Genomic DNA, 17,698 nt, shown 5'->3' on the forward strand with positions numbered 1-17,698 from the left:
AAAACATCTTCCCATTTGAAATAATCCTAAACAGTCACAAGACAGGGAAAGGTCAGCCTGTCCCTCACAGCGTGCTGTTGTCTTCTCATGCCTCATCTTCTCATGCCTCATCTTCTCATGTCCTCTCTCTGTAAGATAGATTTCACAAGTTAAGAAGTACTGAAATAGACCAGTTTTGTGGTTTGTGTTAGTAGTCCATGGAGCTCTGAAAAGACAGCTTCTGCGAAAGACAAGTTACCACAATTGGCTTGTCAAGAGTGCTCTCCTGGTGTCTGTTGTGTAATCCCACTGCTTGATGCAGTTCCAGGAGACAAAATCATCATAACCAAAAGACAGTTCAAAGAAGGGAGACTGATAATAGGCCTGGTCTTAATTTGATAGCTGTATTGCTTAATTCCTAATTTATTTTGATGTTAGTTTTAATGACCCAGATTGAGTGATAATTTGGGGCTTCTTTGCTGGGTGTTGATGGATTTAAGTTGTTGAGGTTTTCTTTTTCTTCTTTTTATCTATTTCGTTATGTTTCAGTTTGTTTAACTAACATAATAAAGTTATTAATAAAGTTAAATCATTTCTGTCATTGAACAAAACAGTTCAGAATCTTTAAAGAACTGAGTAGAGATCATCCAGCCAACTTAAAAGCCTGTATTTAAATCACTTCGTAAACTTGTTTAAATCACATGTTCTTACATGTTCTGTCACTTGAAAGTTGTTTCCTTTGAAACTTTCCTCTTTATGCTTTCATACAGGAAATACGATAAACTTGTTTATTTCATTTGTCAGTTTTGTGTTTCTGAATTTCTTCATCAAATCTGTTATCTTCCTTAAGCATCCAGTCCTTGCCCAAGTTATGTGCAGAGAGAGGAATGGTTTTACTGCTGTATTTTCAGCACTGGAAAGACAAGAAAAGAGCAAGCAGAGGTGCTGACTTCTGAGAACTACAGGAAAAAGAAGACATTAAATGGGCATTTTATTTTGGGGGCAATCTTGCAGGATGAGAAAACCGAATATTTTTAGGGTCATGGGATAAATTCACGTTGGAAAAGTCCTCCAGAGGTCAAATGGTTTAACTTTTCCAGTCTAGTGATGCATCACAGTCAAATACTTGCTGATCACTTTACTCCTTTTCCTGGCCTTGTGTTTTCTTAGTTACCTCTACTGTCTATTGCTTTGTACTTTGAACTGGCCTTATTGACTCAGTAGCATTTGCATTACAGGAGTACATTTTATTTATTAGTGAATTGGGAAGAGCTAGTTAGAAACAAACACTCTGTAGGCTGGAGATCTGCTGAAATCAGCAATAAAGGTAATTTTTTTAATATGTTTGTGAAGAGGACCCTGACACACGTGGAAGCCTCTCTCTTCCCTTGAGTAGTGTGGAGTTTTTCAAATTCTTCAGTTTTCACGAAGGGGAAGAGGGTGATAGGACTTAGACATTAAGAAACCCAGGGGAAGGAGAGAAACAACAGCTTTTCACAGCTCCATTTCAAAGGGGAAGGAAGGCTGGGAATCCCCAAGGTCTCTTTAGGCAGGAAGAGTTAGTTTAAGAAGAAAAAGATAACTGTTGAGAAATAAGCAATTTCCAAATATTTTTTATCATTGCATCATTCATTGTCCAGCAAGAAATCTCTCCACTTAATGCCCTGAAGAGGAGAGACACTTTCTACTATGGAAATGTTGGTAGAATTATCCATACTTTTTCATGCTTTGGAAAAAAAAAGAAATGCTATGTCAAGATGCAAAAAAAGGCCAGCCTTATTTGCTACTGCCTGGTTTTCACCAAGTATGGACGTCTTTTGTTTTCCAAGGTCTATTTTACTGGTATCATTTCTCCTGCTGTAATCCCTCTAGTGAATTTTCAGAGGTGAATACCAAAGTTGTCTCTGTTTTTATGAGAGTGGCAAGGATTGGTTACAACCACAGTGTAAAGAAAGTTACTGAACTTACTACGGACCAGTGCTAGGAAGAAAGCTCCTGGCAAGTCTGTGCTCAAGCAGCCTATGAGCAGATGAAAGGTAATAGAAGTGTTCAACAACATACACTGACCCTCAGCTGGTTAGTGAAATGAGGCTGTCAAACAAAACTGGGCAAATTGCACCCCCAAGGTTTTATTTTGTATTGTGTATGCCAGCCTTGGTGTTTCTGTTTATGTGGCTGGTAGCCAAAAAGTATTTAAAAGGCCTTTTCAGACTGTAGCAAGGAAAAATATTCCTTTCCCTATTTTGAACCTAGGGGTCTAACAGACTCACCCTTTCTGTCTAGATGGTAGAAATTTGGGGTTAGGATTGCTTCTTTCCTTAGTGTTTGCACAGTTTACATCACAAATACATACTGATTAATACATACGGCTTTCCACACAGAATGAGCCCAAATTTAATAATGATTGTAGCAGGATTTTAATAGTCATTAACCATGAATATTTACTTCTGTAAGGTTTCTTTCCCATGTAAAACATGCATACATGTGGATGCATTTTTAAGGAGTTGGGAACTATTCAAAACAAAAGTTATTTTGAGGGTTAGGAAATAGCTTGTCTTACAGCTGCCAAGTGATTTTGGAATAACTCTTTGCATGATGGAGTGGAGAAAAAAATGGAGATAAAAACATCAGTTCTTCAGTTCAAGGAGACTAGATGTTTAAAAAAGGGAAGAGGAATAAAGAAAGGAGGAAAGGAAAAGAAGTTTTTTCACCTTCTTCTGCTTCTCCATCTAGATCTGCTTTGGTTTTCTGTCCTGAAAGTGGGAGGAGAAGCTCCATCTACATTCTCCTGTCTGTGCCCCTTGGCAGGCTAGATAAAAAAGGCAGGCAGCCCTTCTCCCGGACTTTTGTCTCTTCCACTTTAAGCAGGTTTGAAAGAGAGAAGGAAAACACTCATTGATGGGCATGTGGAAATGTCATTAGTCACATTTAGATAAGTTTATAAATGTACAAAGTAGCTCTCAGGGCCAAACATAGGGGTGAGGTGAAACATCTGAGCCTCATCCAAAACTGGGGACCTTCAGCTGGTGTGAATCAGGTATTGTGATACATTCCAGCTGAGGCACAAGTACAAGGACTCATTTCCACAGCCTGTAAAGTTCCTGACTTATATTTAGGATATTATAAAATGTTAATAAATAGTTGCAATATGTGAGCACTGAAAAACAGTAAAATGCAACTGTCCCTTTGATTTATTTTGTTCTCATTTTGTATTTTAAAACAGGAAAAGAGGATCCTTTCCTTTACCTTCAGCACACTTTGTTCTAATTTCACAGGATGATGGAAACCCTTAGGATGGACATAGCCATTCATGATAAACATTTGCCGACTCCAGCCTTGCACAACCTATGAAAGTTGCATACAGATACCAGTATTTCTATAAGCACGACACTGCTTTATGTTAATATTGTGGACTAAGATGAGGGCAAAACAACAATAGCAAACTATCACTCTTCCTTTCTTCTCCTTTTTCCTCTTAAAAATGAACAGGCATTTTTGAGAGGAGGAAGGATAAAACCTGTGCTATAGTGGTGCTTACCTGAGTCCAGGACAACACACTGAAACTTCCACAAAATAATATTTTCATCTTAATGCACCTAAAAATTTAAAAAAAAAAAAAGGGGGACATTAAAAGTTATAAGTATTACTATATTAAATTGTTAAAAGTCAAAGTCATGCCATTTGTAAATCTTTTGCCTAACAGATATTATTATGCAAGATGAACACAAAAAAACACCTCCAAATATTGGTGACTTTTTGTCTTGTCTCCCAAAATTATCCTTTTCCCCAAAACATAAGAATATTCTTTCTGGAGGTAGAGAGTATCTAATATATTTAGGATGGTTAATCAAATCAATCCTGCAGACAGGTAAGTTTTTAAATATGTATTTAGGCAGTCAGAGAAATTAGTTTTGGAAATACTATCTTTTCCTCCCCCAAACTTAGCAGGAAAATTAAGCTCTGAGATAAAGTTAATCAGTGTAAAGTTTACAAAGGAACAAGGGAAGAGGAGGAATGAGAAAGAGTATGGCACTGGAAGAAAAACAAGCACCAAGCCTTTTAAAATTTCTTAAGTTGAATGGCCACTACTTCTTGTTCAAACAAAGCAGTCATCTCTACTCCTTCCTGGTATCATGGCACATTGCTTGCAGTGACATCAACTCTTGATTTGCCATAAATGGGAAACTGCTTGCTTGGATGTTGCTGTAGAGTTAAATGTCAGGGAGAAGATACATATTCTGCAAGCACAGAGGAGGAGGCACATACGGTTTGTCTTCAAAAGAAATCTCAGAGTTCTTCACCTGGCACTGTCAGGCCAGAAGGAGATGTCACACTGTGCAAGCCTGCTGTGTGGCATTTCATTTTATCAAACCCAGTCCTCACTTATGAAACCTGACCTGTGGCAGACAAGCTTTGTCAGAAATTGTGGGGACAGTGTGGGCTCTCGCTAAGTCCCAGAGTGCTGCTTATACCGTGAAGCACTCCTAGCCCTAGCAGCTGCAACCTATTTTCACAAATATCTGACAAGTTTTTCTGGCTTCCTGCCAGTTTGAGCTGTACCAAACACTTCTGTCCTTCCCCTAGCTCCAGTCTTTTGTAACTGCTGCTCAAAACTTAGACGTGTACCAAATGAAGCTCCTTTCCTCCCCTCAATGTGCAGACATCCCACCCCAATTAATTAACCCAACAGTGGCTTCGTCTCTAGAAAGCTGTGACTTCCCACCCTTTATCCCCCTCGTTCAGCTTAAAGACATCAGCACATTCCTGACTTCATCACTTGTTAACTCCCTTTTGCTAATAGCCAGTGCATCCTCTCTTGATGGCCCCCTCTGATTTGATATGACTTGAACCCTCACGCAAAAAATGCTGAAGGCTGTTCATTTGCTGTTCTGGCATATATAAAGCTCTGAAGCTGTGTTTTAGCACAGCTTCTGTATCCAGAATTGAGAGGCTTTCAGACCTTCTCAGACTGTGTTGTAACTCTGTTCATCGTGCAAGCACCTGGTAAGCACCAGGAAAGCCTGAGTGAGAGGAAGACCTCTGCTGTTTTGTGCTTGATTACCAAAGGTTCTTTGGAAATTGAAAAGGTTCTTTTTCTTTGGAAAAGTGCCAGAGGACTTAATGGAGGTGGCAACAGCATCATTATATAAAAACATCAAGTGAAAAATTCTTTTCAGCAGTTATTCCAAAAAATCAAAAAACGCATTCAATATAGCAGCGTGACGTGTCTCCAAACAGATTTTTAGCTATGCCACCAAACCCTAGAAATTATGATACTTTAAAAAAATCTTACAATTTTACTCTCTATTTATATTTTAGAATGGTAAAATATATTTCAAGAATCAAAGGGTTCTCCAGAGATCATCTGCAATGCTCCCTTGCCTAAGTACAGGTTAATTTACATCTGTTTCATTCCAGACACTTGCTTGTTCAACATGGTCCTTAAAACCAATCACTGATGAGGATCTCCTGATGGAATTCTCTCCTTTTCTTGAAATCAATTACAGTGTTTGGCTTTGCATTTGTTAGAGAGATTTTAAGCCATTTGCTCCTAGAATTCTGTGTGGAGGTAAAGAGAGAGCAGCAATAGCTGCTTAGAAAAGAAGTCTGGAGTACAGGAAGCTGGGAAACTGTAAAACCATTAAACATCAAAAAAAAAAAAAAAATCAATGTAATAATATTCTACAAAATGTCAGGCATACTCAACTTGGAAATTCAGAAGAAGCACATAAATGTTTAGCTGTTCATTTGACTCCAAACTGCTTGGATTAAAAGTACTTAGATGATCAGACAGTAATGAGCATTCCCATGAGATTTCTTTCAGCAATCTTCACATTCAACTATAATAAAATAAACTTCACCTGAAGTAATCAAGACTAAAGTTCCTGAAGTCAGCGATGTTTTAATGTGAAAAAAATGAGTTCTTTGTCCTTTTCACACTACACAAAAAATATTCCAATCATTTCTAGCTGATTTTTTCACCTGTTCAGAGGAAAATCTAAAGAAGTATTTGTTTCTAAACCAATAATCTTGAGTTAGCAGAGGTATCCAGCCCCAGTCACTGAAGGCTGTACTTCAGCACAATGTTTCCTTATATCATTTTCTCTTCTTACAGAACTAATTATACTCACACTTGAAAATCACTACAAAATCAATTTAAAAGCTGGCATTTTACAACTGTTGCTAGAGTTTATGTCTAGTAGATAATTTAGTACATGATCTGTTCTTCTCCAAACAAATGGTCCACAGCCTCCTGTGTTTCCATCACTCCCTGTGTTCAAAGGACTCCTCATTTCATACATCCCTCACAATATTTATCAACTCTCAGCATTTACTGCAATTTTGCAGGTATTTATCACTCCAATGTCACCAGACCAAGTTGGTACTGTTATTAGCCTTCCTTTCTGCTTTGAGCTCTTGGCTGGCTTGAGGGGGAACAAAATGACTCTGAATAGGATCACTCCAAGCCATTCCCTTTCTTTCCTTCAGGCCTTTGTTTCTTCCAAGGGCTGGACTGCAAGGAGGAAGAAAAACATATGGGAAAGCTAGCAGTCCTGCCTGATGGTTGCTAAGAAGAGTGCAGACAGCTGTAAATTAGAGCAGCCTCTGTTATATTTTACAGCAGTGTTCCTCTGAGCAAGCCAAAACTGAAGATGAGAAGGTGCTGCTCACTTTGGGTTGTGAGTAGAGGGGCATCGCAGGCCTTAAACCCAAAGATCCTCAGCAATTATTTTTTTCCTTCATTCTAGACAAGAGATTGCCAGGATAAAGCTGTGAGGAACAAATCAATGAATATGCACATTTCACCTGGTAACTTCCTGTTTCTAGCATCTGCTGAGACATTTCTCCAAAATTATTGCAGTCATGATGCCACCAGTTGTGACAGGACCTAGGACTGCAGGAACAGGTCAGCAGCTGAGATGGAGTTTGGGAAATGCTTCTGAAATGGAGAAAGTATGTCCAGACTGAGGTGCACATCTCAGCTCCTAAACACTAGTTTTCTGGTGTTGACCATGGATACACTTTGTTTAACAAACCAGGCAGCCAAGGCATTTACCTCTCCAGCCATCTCCCTTTGGAACTGCTGTAACATTGAATTTTGTGTGTAGAAAGAACAATGGCTAAGCTCATTTTTTTTTCATGGAATACTGCAGAGAGCACCAGTCAGAAAGTTTTTACTGACACGCATTTCACGTCTATAGAGTGAAAATTATGTCCATGCCTTCAGAATACTTTCTTACAGTCCAGGTAGATCTTGTCCTATGAACACATATCCTTCACATTTCCATTTCCTCCTGCTTCCTTTGAAACCAGCACCAAAACTTCTAGCTAAATGAGAGTGGCAATCTGTTTGCAATTTGTGGGCTTTCTGTCAGAAACAATTGGGCACAACAGTAAGAAAAGTTTTCATCATACCTGTAACTTACACATTCGTTAGGAAGCAAAAGACGAGTTTGACTTCTGATGATCCATATGTTTGCCTCTTCATTGTAAAATGTAAGTAACAATAACATAAAGCAGCCCTGTTTAAACTCTTGTTTATAAAATTCAAGTAGTATTACATTTTTTTGAATAGCTGGCCTAGAATAAGCATTAAAGTAGCTTTCATGCAACACATAATGCCAAAAAATAAATGCAATTCTGCACATTCTTTCCTGAGAGCATCCACAAATGACGTGCAAGGCATACACATTGGCCAGAGGCCATGAGCAAAAGCATTGTGTTAAAACTTTGTATGACATCAAGCCAAAAAACTACTTAGCATTTGTATCTCAGATCTCAACTGAATTATGAATTAAATAACCAAATCAAAACAAAAAGCATACAGCACACTACATCGCGTATCTTGGTTATACACACACATATACACATGCATGTAAGTGGCATGGATCTGTTGTGAATGGATATAACCTCAGTGTTCTTGTGTGTGTGTGCACGAATGCAAGACAGAGACAAAAAACATATTTGGAGCATATATTCAGGAAAGAACACACTCCCTATGCCAGTAAGTGGATTATATCCCAGGTGGGCTCCCTCTGGTGTTGAGAAGATAACATATTTCCCCATTCAACCTTATTTCCTTTTGTCCGTCAATGAGAGTGTGTAGTGGTTTGGAGTGTTAAAAAGTGCTAAATGTAATGTGGTTTTATTATGGCAGAGTTCCTTATTCACATAGATCTTTATGGATGGTATAGGATAGTATAGCTTTTCTACTATCTCTCATCCAGTGTTCATGAATAATGTATGAGGCATATACATATATATGTGTCTATATATCTGTGCACTTTATTACAGTGAGACAGATTTCCATGCATGTACAGATCACTTCTTACGTGAGACAAACTGCAATGCCTTACTGTGAAACTCTTTACCTGTAAGCAGTGTAACTCTTCACAGTTAAACAGGAGAATCTGAATGCCCAGAGAACGGAGGCCCCACAACAGCCAGGATCTGATTCTCCAGTGTGTGGAGCATTTTTACAATGCTTCTTAAGCTCAAATCATGTCTCTTGATAACACCTGTGTGCCTGTAAAAGTCCAGGCTAGGAACCATGTGAGGCACCCCAGCTAACAGGGGAATACACAATTATCTATTTAACTGCTAGATTCTCGATTTTGGAAACCCAGGACTCAGCATTGTTTAGAAGCATTGTGCCATAGACAATAAATAGAATAATTTTAGCCAATTTAACTAGGCACCTTAACCCCAGTCTTCTTCCACTTTCTTTACCACCCATTTACCACCTTCCACCACACCTATGGAAGTAGTTCTGGAGATTATCTCCCTCTCGTGCAACAAAACTATCATCCAGTGAGAGAGTAAAAGTACCATCCTTTCCCTTATTTCCCAGATGGTAAATGCTTAACTGTTTGTTTTGTGATGCAATCCTTTCCTTGGAAAAACCTCACCTCCCTTTTTGTCCTGAGATGGAGGTGGAATCAAGGTGACCCCAGCTTGACTTGCTGGAAGAGCATGAACTCCCTGCAGCCACAGCATACCTCTCCCCTGCTGAAGTGCACAGTAGAGCTGTGTGACTTCCTGCAAAATGACACAGAAAGGAGAAGGAGACAATAAACCTACATCTCCAGCAGCTGTTCACAGATGTTTACTGACAGGAGAGAAGTTAGGAGACCAGGCTCAGCTCCCAGGCCCAGGGAGAGCATGTCCTGGTAATCCCAGAGCTCTGTTCCTGCTCTCAGCATGCCCAACTTCCCCATTCCTCCTCCTCAGTTCCTGCAAGCCCTCCCTCTCCATCTCATTCTTCCCTTCCAGCCCGCGGCTTGTTCATTGCCACCCACGTCCTGGCTCCTGCGTTCTCTGTCCTCACACCCTGTGTGCTGATACATGCTGGCAACACAATGCTTGGGCCAGGTCCCAGGCTTGGTAAAAGCAGGAGAAAAACTCAACATTCACTCTAGTGGCCCTGTTGGACTGAGTCCTGAACACATAAAAGCAAAACTGGTGTTAATTTTCCTTTCCCTCGGACAGTGCTGTTAGAGTTGGCACGTTCTCATTTGACCGGTGAAATAAGAAGCGGGGGGGTGGGAGCTGGGAGAGCAGGAGCAGAGGAAGAACAGAAAGCATACGTAAAAGGAGGAATGATTGCACACATGTGCTATGAATTCTTCAGCTCAGATTAATGTTTTCCTGTGAATTTAATTGGCTGCCTTCTGGTGTTCGGCCAGATGACCAGTTACATTTCAGGACAGCTATAAAGTGGAATCTAAATGAAGTATTTGGACAATGAGAGCCAATGTCTGTGAGCTTTTCCAGAAAATTATTAAATAAACAAAAAACACTAGAACTTCTAACTGCAGAGCATAATTATTATTCTTGTTCATTCATATGTAGTATTAATTTCTACTATGGACAAAAAAACCCACAAATCAACCAACTGCAGCTTCAAAAGATAAGTTGTCCCTACATACTCATCACATATATGGCATTGAGATCTTCTCTCAATGAACAATCTAGCATCATTTATTGGAACAACTAGAAGGTTCCCTTGCAAATTAATTAAATTTCAATTTTCTTGTTATTAAAATGCTCTCCTTCCACAGTATCAAACAGTTGCCAAATAGCATTGAAAGAAAAAAAACTGTGATAGCAGTTAGAGTGGGGGGAGCATACTTGAGTACCAAAAGTGACAACAGACTTTTACTGCTGTCCTCACTTAGATGTGGATTCAGTTCTTTTCACCAGCCTGTCTGCTCATCTGTGCTGGTGAATTGGCTCTGGTGCAGCCAGTTCGACCTCATGGAAGTGTCAGCATGACTCCACCTGTGGGCCAGGTTCTCTCCTTACTACCCCCTGTGTGGGCTAATTTTAAACAGCTACCCAGAGTCATCACCCGCAAAGGAAAACTCCCAGCTGGCATCAACCCACCACAGCTCCCTCCTAGGCCAAGGACTCTCCTTCCTCTGTGTGGGTGTGGACACATGGCACAAGGCATTTTCTCATGCCTTTGGCAGTTCTTCACTGGTTGGTGGCATAATACATTGGGGAAAATGTCCCCAATCGAAATCACAATCTGTCCCAGCCTTATGAGCTTGCAGAACTAAGCAACACAAGAGAGCAAAGCGGAAAGCAGCTCTTCCTGCCTGGGGACAATTATGCACAGAGTTAAAGCGGTCCAAATGCCTACTCCCACATTTGTTAGGAAACATCCTCTCCACCCTGCACCACAGGTCCCGTAGAGTCTAGAGCCCAGTGCAAGGCAACTGGTCCCTGACAGCTCTCACGAAAATGCTACATGTAACCAGATCAGAAGGCATCATCTGAAGTAAATGTGGTTCCATGGATGCTCCCCTAGAAAGGGTAAAGTTACATAATACTGGTGGAAAGAACAATTTGAAAGGCAAATTGTAGGGCCTTGGCTGTGCCTTATCATTCCAATCTAGCTCTGCCATCTTGGTCTGGACAGCATTTGTCAGCATCCTCAGGGAAGGGAAGGGGTCATCACATAATAGAAACATCTTGTAATAACATGACAGCACCGTTCAGAAACAGATGTCAAGTCCATTTATCAGCTCTAATTCATAAGTTTGTAGCATCACAACTATGATATCTGAATTTACTTTGGCCTCTTATATGTGCTGAATTTGCATTGCAAATAAAATGCATTGATGTCATTCAGCTGACAGCAATGGCAAAAGTGGATCCTCTGCAATTCTGGATAACAGGTCATTTCTCTTTTAAAATGTACCCAGTCATCCTTAAAAAGCATCTAGTGGGAGTTACATTTCCACAGGTACTGGAAAATCATATGCCTGTAATTCAAATGCCACAAATGTAAATATTTAGAATGATAACAAATTTTAATCTGTTTCTCAGAAAACCTTGTGACTCTGTTCAGACCTCATTTCTGCTGAGGAGGCAATAATGACTGAAAATGTCTCTAAGTGATATATATGTATGTGCCTAATTACCATCCCATTCTCTGAGCTCACTCTGGGTAGAAATCTAGGGTTAGAGGCACAGCAAGGACAAGAGCCAACATCTGGGAATTGAAGCTCAGCAAATCTAAAGTGAAGTACAATGGAAATTTTTTAACAGATGGGGTAATTGACCATAAGAACAGTTCGTGGAGAGTTGTGATGAATTCTCTCCACCACTCACAATTCCTAAACCAGGACTGGATGTTTTTCCAGTAGATAGACCAAACAAGAATTAAGTCAGAGAAAGCTAATGGCCTCAGTTGTAGCAGGGGTCAGACAAGGGGATACCAAAGGCCTTTCTCGGCCTTATAGTCTTTGACTCTCCTAAATAAAGAGTTCAGGGTTTGCAGATTGTAGCATAAATCCTATTCTATTTCAGGCTGCTTTCAAACTTTGGCAATGAAAGGAGAAGGAAAATAAACAGATGCTGCAAGACAAAATCATGTGAGTGATGAACAAAAAGCCCTATCCATGCATCAAGCATGGCAGAACATCTTCCCAGGGGTCTGTCTTATCAGTGACCTGGTTTACTTTGGCCTATTTGTCAGTGGCAGAAAAAGAAAACAGCCCCAGAACCTGATAACTATATAGGACTGATTGTATCATGTAGTGATAATGAATTTGAATTAGCTTTATTATAGCAGTGTGGCCTGAAAGATCCCTCCCCTTTTCATGGACTTTTCTGGGTTGCCTCTTATCTAACAACAGAGTGTTTTTCCAGGGCACAAATACTTTAAAAGCAGAGAAGTGTTAAGAGATTCCTTCCTTGCTTGATAGGAGTTACCTCCTCTTGGATGTGACAATTTGATGGCTGAACTCCAAACCAGACCTGGGGAATGGTCTGGTTTTAAAAGAAAAAGGAAAAAAATAGTTATCTGTTTTGAAAGCAGGCACTATGACAAGTGTGCTTGGGAGCATAGCCAGCCAAACAGTTGACTCATCACAGCAGAGCAGACCATGAACTCCAGCACCATGGGGAGGAGGACAGGAAGAAGCAGCAGAGGCGAAGAGGGTGGTGAGAATATCTTCAAGTGGGTCTGCAACTGCAGGGTTTGGCCTGTAGAAGAACCATGTCTGGGATTGCAAAATGCACTGCTTTATAAGGCTTCCCTCAGAGCAGGGCTGATTTTGGACTTTTGTGGAACCCTAAAAGCTGATGACTTGTGGCCCATTTCATGTGTTGGTGTCTTCCTGTCATAAATTTCTCATAATGCATTTTCTGAATGAAAAGGAGTTTCTCAAAAATATTAAAAAGTCTGGGAGAAGACATGGAAAATTTCACCCAGCTCCCTGACAACTTGTTATTGTGCCCCTTGTGTTCCTATCTCCACACCACCAGCATGCACTGCAAGGAACTGTGACATTTACAGGGATGTTAGGGAAGGGAAGTTTGGGAAGGGAAGTTCTTGGAAGACAGATTTCTGAAAGTCCTTAAGTACCTGCTAGGAGATAAGAAGAAGGAAGAAGAATATGAAATTGTATGCTACTTGGAACTGCATTTTCAGGATCTTTTTCATTATTTCAATCCCAAAAGAGAGTATATTCCTCAAGCAATGACAACGTTTAATAGATAGGTGCCACAAACAGGCTGGGTGTACCTCTGAAAGTTTTGTAAAGATCAAAATTAAATCCATTGTTTGGAACAGATGGTTTTGCCTCAGCAAACCCCATTCAGGATGCAAACTGTATCTTTGTGTCAGATACTGCATAAAATTGATCTAAGAGTCCTCATCTAGACAGCCTAATATGGAACAGACGAGACAGAAAAAAATTGAATGAAAGAAAATCACTCATCTGGAGTGGGTAAGCTAATGTGTAATGCAGCTATGCATGATATACTCATGATCACATTGCAAATGTTTGGGCATTAGGATGTGAACCTATATTCCTTAAATGCCAACATTGTTCCAGAACCACAGCACTCACATTCAGAAAACTTTCCAGGAATGGTAGATTGACCTCATTAATTTTCATCTCAATGACGAATTACAGCCCACTATCAGCACCAAACTTTCAGAGACTTCTACACGAAGTCCAAGTTCACAGCAAACACTCGAAATACTGCTGCAATCTTTGGTGGGAGTAGATGCAAGCAAATAATCTGGTACCCTGTGCCTAATGTTGCTCTGCCTCTTAGGTGTCAGAATAAGGATTAGAACAACCCATTGGATAAATAGTCAATTATCCAGTCTTTTCTGCGTCCCCAAGGGGGTTTATTTTATGCTGTAAAATATGAGGTTGGACTGCCATTATCATGATCTTCACTTGCATAGTTACAGATGTTGTGGATGGTCATAAGCTTATCTAGCTCTTTTAGAGGCCAGCCATAATATATTATCTTGATGACCACTTACGGCAGTGAACTCTACAGATTAGCTAAATGTTGGGAAAAGTGGGAATTTCCTTTTATAGGGACAAAATTTACTACCTTTTAATTTTACTGGACAGGGGTATACCTCTCAGAGTTTCAATTACATGAAAAGGTATGTCTCATTTCTCTGCTGGATCAAAAATAGTTTCAGAAACCATAAATACAATATGATATTTATCAGACCAGAAACTGCACTCATTTGCCAAAGTGCAAACCAGAATGAGACTTACAGCTCCTAACATGCTGGTGGCTTCCTGTAATGAGTTTGCCTTTGCAATACCGCAGCCCGCCTTCCCTCTCCCCCTCACCACTGCCCTCCCCCCAGCCTCCAACCTTCAGCTTGTCAGCACTAAGCTCTGTCCAATTATTCACCTTTTCAAAAGTGATTTATTTTCAGGATAACCTAATAATGTCAAAACCAACACTGTTATGCTCTATCACCCACGAGGATGGGCCAGAGAAGGAAGGGGGTAACTATATTGATCCATTTTGCCTTGCACCTTTTACCTGAGGACAGATGAATTTTACAGCCAATGACTTAGGAATCATTAGGTCAGTTTATTGTAAACAACTCCCTTCTCCTCCTTCACACTTCCTAATAACATTACTCTGTAGCATTTCCAGCACTCTTCCCTACCTCCTGTTCCAGAGGGAGTTGGTTTTTTTCATGCCGCTCCATCTCTGCTGCTAAGGCATTACACAAGCTGACAAGTGATTTGTGCCACTGAAGAAATTGGGTAGAGTTTGTCAGATTGTTTGTCTTCCAAAGGTTTTGTTAACAAAAATGAGAGCACTCTAGGCACATAGTTCTTTTTCATCTTACAAGAGACTGGTCGAGTCTCAGCTTAAAGACATGTAAACTGGTAGTTTTACATTCCAAATAAGTGGTTCAGGAAAATCAAAACTAGCAGAGTGCTTTCTCTGTTCCTGTTTCCTCTCTTGTAAGGATAATTTCCTCTACTGGCATAATCTCTGTCCATTTCTACCACATGTGTTACCTGGCTGATGTTGGTAGAACATAACTTAAGGTTGTTTTTACTTCTCCCTCTTTCTTTTGGCCTGTGCCCACTCAGTTGCTGCGGAATCAGTCATGCAGTTTGTGCTCCCTCTGCTCAGTTCAAATGTGGCACATGGAGGAACAATTTACTCTCTCCCCGTTCATGGCTGTACTAAAACCAGGCAAGACTCTGCACAAAGATATGTGATGCTTTTAAAAAAAATTCTAACTGCAGCTGAAAGAGGGCTGGGAGAACTTAATAATGTTACATTCATTTATATACACGAGCAAAATCTCATGAACTCTTGTTCCATGACTGTGTTCATTCCTTTTTTGATGCAGCAGCCAATTCACACAGTGGCAAGAGTGTCTTTAAGACTGCATAGATACTCGGGTTTGCAGCTCCTGGAGAACGTGGAGAGATCCCCGTACTCTGTTTTAAGTAGGAGTCAGCAGATGACTTGGGATAATCTAATTTGTGCAAGGAATATATTTCATTTACATTTTGCTCTCAGAAAAAGCAAAAGCACAGTAAACAACATCTTACCTACACACATATATTCAGCTCAATTCCATGGAGTTTTGTCATTGACTCAAATTGGAACAAGATCAGTCATTATCATAATCATTAAAAAACCACATTTTTACTCTTGTTCTTCTGCACTTTATGCATTATATAGAAATGGAAGATACTTCTTTTAAGGAATGAACAATCATTCTGGCATATTCCACAGGATTCTGGATGACAAATTTTTAGTGTAATAAATTGCTCACTCCATGGCGAATTCTTATATGCAGCCATTTTGCAAAAGTTTATTTTATGTGTTCTTTTCAGTCATGGGCAAAAGAATATTTGTTTCCTGACATTCTCTGTATATTATGTTCTATTTAAAAGATGGAAGTTAGGAAAAAAGTCATCTATTCTGCTTGTTTCTTTAATGAGAAAAAATTAAAAAGGCAAAGTTTTTTAAATAATATTCATTTTCAATCCAATTATAGGGCCTGAAATTCATCCTTGTTATTGTATCATTGTACGTTTTCTTCATTAAAATTACATAAAAAGTAGGATTATCTATTTTATATAACTAAATAACTTTAAATGTTTTCTTCAATTGTCATCCTGGAGGTATTGACCATATTATTTATTATAAGACTAAATGAGGAAATGAGGACCTGAAATGTCACTTTAAAAGTGCTTTTGTTTGGTCCTTTCTGAAAAACTCCTTCTCACGTATCCCATATGACTATTAACGAGGCTCATTATATTGAAACACATTAATATAAAGCAATTTGCTAATTATCATGTAAAAATCCAGAAAGCACAAATAAAAACCACAAGTAGAATGGGATAGTGTCAAATCAAGAAGTTCCCGACCAAATTCCAAACACTGATCCACTTCTTATAGCCAGCCTGATCCCCTAAACAGAAGATGGGGAACCATTACAAATGAAATGTTTCTGGTTTTTTGTTTGTGTATGAATGACACTGAAAAATGTTTTTTGTTTAACTGTTTTACCTGGCACTGGATCCTGATGCACTCACTTACATCCTAACGCTGAAAGATGCTTCTTATTAGGCCTTTGTAATACGTACAAGCCTATCTGAAGAGGTGTTGCCATTCTGGTCATCATGAGCACTTTGGGTCAGGTTAAATTACTCTCTTTCTCCTTCTCTGCTGAACTGTGAGCAGAGGTATCTGCCCAGCAGACTGTTAACCTGACATAAATTATCAGAAAGGCTACCACAACAGGAGGAGGAAGCTGAGGAAATGTGTGGGTTAGCAATCACCAAGCCTATTAAACTGCTTCGAAATCCCACCCTTTGGATTCATGTTTTGGCTTGACCAAGAGGCAGGTTGGTGAAGCAAGAGGATCTGTGAGAGTGTGAAAGGGATGACCCTGGAAACAAAATATTGGTTTTACATCGCAGGGTATCCATTACAGAGAATTTCCTCTGGCGCCAGCAGGTATTTGAGCAGGCATCTGGATGGATCCCAAAGGGGGGAAGGAAATAGAGATGGAAGTTTTTAGAGGGGATCAAGATGTTAAACCTTAAAACTGTTTGAATGACCCACAACAACTAACCTGCAAGGTTTTGTCTGGGTGATGACTTTGGTGATGTGGGGGGTTAAGGTTGATTTCTTTTCTTTTTTCCTTGTTTTTTTTTTTTTCTCTCATGTTGGTGGGGAATTCCAGCCAAGACTGCAGAAGGGAACCAGTAAAGGAATGCAAAGTCCACCCTCAATCAGTGATGAAGAAAATCATCTGATCCATCGCAGCCTCCTTTTCTCTGCACAGGACACCCTGATCTTACAGCTGATCCTGAGAGCTCTTTGCTGCATTCCCAATGCTTTTTAAAACACTGTTAGTGGTATTGCCAACTACAATCACAAAATATTGCTAAATGGATTGATAGAATTTTATCCTGAAAGCAAATTTTGTCGAATATTTGTTCGGCTTGGGAAAGAAAATCTTCCTTGGGGGTCTGAAAGCTGATTCATTAAATCTGAGCTGTCTGCTGAAGTGCTCAGTAAAAGTGACTCTGATTTATTTGGATTTGTCACTATAAAGGTCTCTGGAGACAGATATTTATCCTATGGGATTCTTGACAAATTGGCCAAGTGGTCTGGGCAGTCCAGAGGGAGGATGGTCTTCTTTGACCCCTCACATGGCCAGAGAACAGGTAATTACTCCCCTGATCACAAACATGCACCGAAATCACATTGTTGCCAAGACTTCTCTCCCCACCCAGAATCTGGTTATGTGAGCTTGGACAAGGACTCAGATCTGTACTTGATCTCACTGAAAGACACATCTGAGATCAAAGTATAACCTATAGCTGTAGGAATAGGCAGATAATTGGATGGATTTATGCTGATGAGGGTATATGCTGCTGAACTGGACCATAGCAAA

General features: G+C 39.9%; 1 long non-coding RNA gene across 2 annotated transcripts; it reads right to left on the minus strand.

Moving 5' to 3' along the window:
* Positions 1 to 452: 452 nt before the first annotated feature.
* Positions 453 to 9,006, minus strand: LOC125323618. Of its 2 annotated transcripts, none has more exons than XR_007202580.1 (3): positions 8,889 to 9,006; positions 3,518 to 3,575; positions 453 to 892 (listed from the first exon to the last, which is right to left on the minus strand). It is a non-coding gene; the product is annotated as an uncharacterized LOC125323618 (long non-coding RNA). The 2 variants fall into 2 exon arrangements; XR_007202581.1 differs by lacking the exon at positions 453 to 892 and adding an exon at positions 2,751 to 2,837.
* Between the last annotated feature and the right edge of the window lie 8,692 nt (positions 9,007 to 17,698).

The sequence above is a fragment of the Corvus hawaiiensis genome, chromosome 3, assembly GCF_020740725.1.
Source record: "Corvus hawaiiensis isolate bCorHaw1 chromosome 3, bCorHaw1.pri.cur, whole genome shotgun sequence".
In the NCBI taxonomy this organism is placed as follows: Eukaryota; Metazoa; Chordata; class Aves; order Passeriformes; family Corvidae; genus Corvus; species Corvus hawaiiensis.